Here is a 5,137-nt window from a genome sequence, read left to right as displayed (position 1 = left end):
ACTATCAAGGCTTCCCTGTTGAAATGAGTAATGAAGGACAGCAAGCTTTTATTTTCCTCTTGCTCTATGATTAATAGGCTGGACGAGGAATGTTTATGCCTTTGTCCTCCAATAAAATTGCTGACAAATAGCTTACTCAATTCTTCGAAAGAACTCATAGTATTCGGAGGTATCTTACTAAATCATACTCGTGCTGGCCCTTTGAGGGTAATAGGGAAAGCCCTGCACATAATCTCGTCTGAAACCCCTTAAAGGTGAATCATAGTCTTGAAAGTAGCAATATGATCAAAAGGGTCATGCGTTCCATCATATGAGTCCAAAAAAGGCATCTTGAACTTAAGAGGTAAGGGGTGACTATTGATGGAAGCCATGAAAGGGGAGTCTAATTGATGAACTAAATCATCTACGGGATTCGCCCTTCTCATGTTCTCCCTTATCTCGTCCATGACCTTCCTCATCTGATCCATATCCCTCTCCAAGTGTGGCACCCTTCATGAAGCGATACCCCTTGACTGGTTTTCAGGCTCAGCATTTCCTCATCTATCTTCTTGACTCTGGATTTTTCCTTCGGCGTATCTTTCATGGCGTTGCCTCTTTAGACTAATCCCCCTAGTCAACTCTTAATTCTGACAAGTTAATTCTACCATGGCGGCTACCATGGATTGTACATGTTGGATGGAAGGCGGTTGCATGACAAACACTGACTGTCGATCACAGTGGGGATTACTAGAGGCATCCCTACTCTCTTGGTGGCTTGGACTAGTGGCCATTGATTTTGTCCAAACCATGTAGCCTTTTGTCGGAGAAAGATAAACTGCATAACACAAAAATAATCCTCCCACAGATGGCACCAACTAATGATGCACAAAAAATCAATAGACTGAATGCTCCGGGCTTCAATGATCTAATAATTGCTTGAAAGGCCAGAAAAGAAAAACAAACGATTAAAGGAGACCAGAACTAACTGGCCAAGAACCCTCAAATGCTTAAGTTAGTTTTCTCTCTTAAATTCTAGCGTTCCAACTTTTTGGAAGTTGTCTCAAACTTACCTTCATTTTATATGAATGAGTGTTTATATAGTGTGCTCTTGAAGCGGTTACTTGTCTTGTAACTTCTCCTATATTTGAGGAGGTCAGAGGGTTCAAGGTTAACTTCCACAACCGCTATAGGAGTTAGAATATTTTTTCTATAACTGTTGTTGGAAGTTAAGTACTAAGTAGGAAGTTATAGCGATAAACCAGGATTTTACTCATGCCTTGAAATAATAACATGTGATTCAATTTTACTAGCTCTTGTAAATAAATCTCTATGGAATTTTCCAAATATCGGGGGTCATCCAGGCGCTTGCCTCATGGACGATCCATATGTCCTTGGACGACCATTTTGCTAGGTACAACTATTCTTACCTTCTTGGCTCGGATGACCCTCATGGACGAATTGGAGTTCAATTTTCAGTTCACCATCAAGACTCTTCCAAAGTGGACTCTTAATTTGCTCATCCATATAGGGAATGACCCATCGATGATCATACTTATTCATCCGATAAGCGATGACTCAACACTAGAGATAAATGCCTCACTCTTCTAGGGAGACCATTCGTCTAAGGAGACTATCTATCCAGACATATTTGTCCATCTCATGTTGGTTCAGTCATAATAGGAAAATATTGTCTATTTCAACCATAAGACCATAATCAACCATCCAAGGCATTATGGTCGTCCATACATAGGACTCGTCCACATAGATGGTTATCCTAAGGAATAAAGTAACAGTCTTGTCTAAGGTGTCATACAACACATTTACGTCCGTCCATACAAAGGACCACCTAATTACACAAATAGATTATAAACAATCGTCCATACCATGAGGTTCATCCACATCATGATCGTCTAGGTAACTGTCATTCTACACTTAGATATTACCAACGGAATTTACTCCACAAGTCCACTACTTTAGAACATGTGAGCAATTTTCCCGAAATTCGCTCCCACTAACTCCATTTAGCCAACACATCTCCTATGAGGAGAGTGGCACAAAACAAAAAAAAAAACCACTCAAGTTCCCCTATATAAAGGCCAAACCTCACTCAAATCAAGGTACATGAGAAAAATCCCAACTCTTATACTTTGAGAGTTCTTGGAAATTTTTTGTGAGGATCTAAATTTAGCATCGGAGAAGCTTAGGCTGGCATCCCACCGGTGCCCTCCGGTAGCGTTCTTCTCTCTTGCAGGTCTTCCAGCACCTCCAAATAGACGAGTAACTCACTAATTTTTCATGCATCATCAAGTACGAAGGGTCTAATTGATTTAGATAATACAAACTCATAAAGGACTTCAAAGAATCAAAAACATTTGATGAAATGTATTTGGACGGACGATAAATGCTTAGCAATAATCACCCAAGTTTTGTGGGTATACTGCAAATACCCAGATGAGTTTGCGGCAGTTTGGTGAGAAAGATCGTTAGGATGGGATTGGAGGAAGCAGGAGTGGGAGTGAGTGGTGGAGAGGAGAGTGAATGAGAGTGTTAAGGTATTTCTATGTCTTCCCTCACCCCCATGAGACTTATTAGAGCATCCACAGCAGTGGAGCTAAATTTTTAGCAATTTAGCTCCACCAAAAGTTACTTTATCTATTTTACCTACACACATGCTACAGCAATGGATCTATTTTAGCTTTCAACACAATAAAATAATATATTCATCACAATAAAATAATATTTCTACTATAATAAAATAATAATATTTCTACTATAATAAAATAATATATCACCACCACCACACAGCACAAACATCCTCCACCACCACCACCACCACCTCCACCACCAGCAGTCCACAACAGAGAAAAAAAAAAAAAAAACCCAAATCAAGGCTCAAGCAAACGACGGATAGTTCGCTCCTCCGTTGTTCCCAGTTCGAGTTCGAAGACCTCTTCCAATCCCTAGTTTCTCGGTTCCCTTCCGTCAATTCCTTGGAATTCATTGCTCTGGTGCTCGGTTTCGCCAGCAGTTTCGCTCTCCACCGCCACTCCAAGGATCGGCTGAGACATCGAGGCGATTCCGATGTCAAGGAGTGGATTCTCTTCACCAGTCCGACGCCGTTTAGCCGGTTCGTGTTACTGCAGTGCCTTTCGGTGTCGTTCGCCGGAGGCGAGGACGTGAACGAGAGGCTGGTGAAGGAGAACAGGCATTTCGTGAGGTTGAACAAAGGAAGAATGAAAGCTGGAGTGGGCTGGAGAGATGAGAGCTTGAGAGAGATGAGAGCTGGAGAGAACTGAGAGTCCACGGTGAGAGAATAAAAGAATGAAAAAAATAAAGTGAGTTTTTATTATTTTAATCGGGAGTTGGATTAAAAAAAATTTTTTTTTTTTAGATGAGTGCTACAGTGCACATCTATAGATAGATGTGCACTGTAGCAAATCAGCTAAATTTTATGAGTTTGGCTCCACTGCTGCAAGCCTTTTTTGCTATATTGGTGGAGCTAAAATAGCATTATAGATTTTTAGCTCCATTGCTGCAAATACTCTTAGAAACCACCAAATTAACCCCTCAGAAGTTATTGTTGAACAATTAACAAAGCTAACATGTTTTGTCTTTTAGTTTAAAATATCAAACTAACAGTGCTTGATATATTATTTGACTATGAGTTAATTAGTGACTTTCTTAGCAATTAGATAATAAGATTAAAAATGCCACAATCAAGCTAGTCGTGATACACTACACATCATTTAATGGGTGATGCACATAGACACAATAAATTGTCATAATGAGAATATATATATACTTGAAGCAAAAATAGGTTGATAGTAACCCGACCCTTTTTTTTGTTGGTCAATCCAACCAAACCTGTGACTTGAACCATTTTTTAAAACTTTTTTTGGGTAAAAAAATAATAATTAAGACAATATTAGTTTAATTGTTTGTTGTGAATTTTAAGGAAATAATTGAGACTTTACATAACCGCATGCAAATGAATTAAAAAATAAATAGTTGAGATATTTTGTAATGAGTAAAGATTTTTATATATCAAATAATAAAATACGTGCCAAGATGATCTTGTTACAATAGAGTTAAAAACATATATTTAAAATTATAGACATGTATGAGAAACATTCATAAATGTGAAAAGAGTGAAGCCAAAGTATCAATGAAATTAGCATAAATTATAAGTGTTTAGGCATGTTTTTTAACAATTCATGTTCAAAATTAATGACTTTTCAAAATAAATTATATTTCATAAAGTGTGTGTTACTTAACAATGACATGATATTCATAAAAGAGATCATGTAAATAAACAATCAAACTTTAATGTATATGCTCAAATTGAAAGAGAGTGTCAACCACAATTGATAATTAATTATAGAATTAGTTTTCAAGATTATAAATTTCTTATATGTTTTTATTCTTTATCAAATTAGTTATCCATTAAGGCATTTGTAATTTTGTTTTATGTTTTGGGATGTTGATATTGTGTAAAAATGAAATTTATGTATTTGTCTTTGAAAGCTCGAAAATGTGTTAAAAACACAAGAGCTGTTTAGACCTCTAATTAAAATTACGGCTAGATTGCTTTTACTCTAATTTATCTAAGTGCGGAAACAAGAGTAAATGAGGCGCAATAAACCGATACTACTCTAATGCATAAACATGAGCAACAAACATTAAAAGTAAAGTACAAGAGTAAGGGAAGAGAGAATGCAAATACAAGATAACACGCCAATGTGTTGTCGAAAAGGAAACCAAATAACTCGGCGAAAAACCTCTCCATCGCCCTCTAAGCGGTAATCGATCCACTAGACAATTAGTTGGGATGCATGGGTTTGCAAGAGACCCTCCAAGCCTAATCTACCCGATGTACCTAAGCCCTCCAAGCTCCTACTCCAATAAGACTTCTCGGAACCATGTCTTGTTTAACTTTCTGAATCCCGCAACAAGTTTCATGTTGCATCTGCCATTCTTAGCTTCTTCCAATGCTTCCTAGAAACTCCAAAAATACTCACTACACTCTGAAAATGTGTGAATTGTGTTTGGGTACAAATCTCCTCTCAAGGTATGATAATGGAAGAGGGAAGGAGAATGGGCTACAATGAATTCTCACTAAAGATGAGTAGCTCTCTCTCTAAAAGATAGGTGTGTGCGT

The sequence above is a fragment of the Quercus lobata genome, chromosome 2 (genome assembly GCF_001633185.2).
Source record: "Quercus lobata isolate SW786 chromosome 2, ValleyOak3.0 Primary Assembly, whole genome shotgun sequence".
In the NCBI taxonomy this organism is placed as follows: domain Eukaryota; kingdom Viridiplantae; phylum Streptophyta; class Magnoliopsida; order Fagales; family Fagaceae; genus Quercus; species Quercus lobata.
This window is presented reverse-complemented; position numbering follows the sequence as displayed.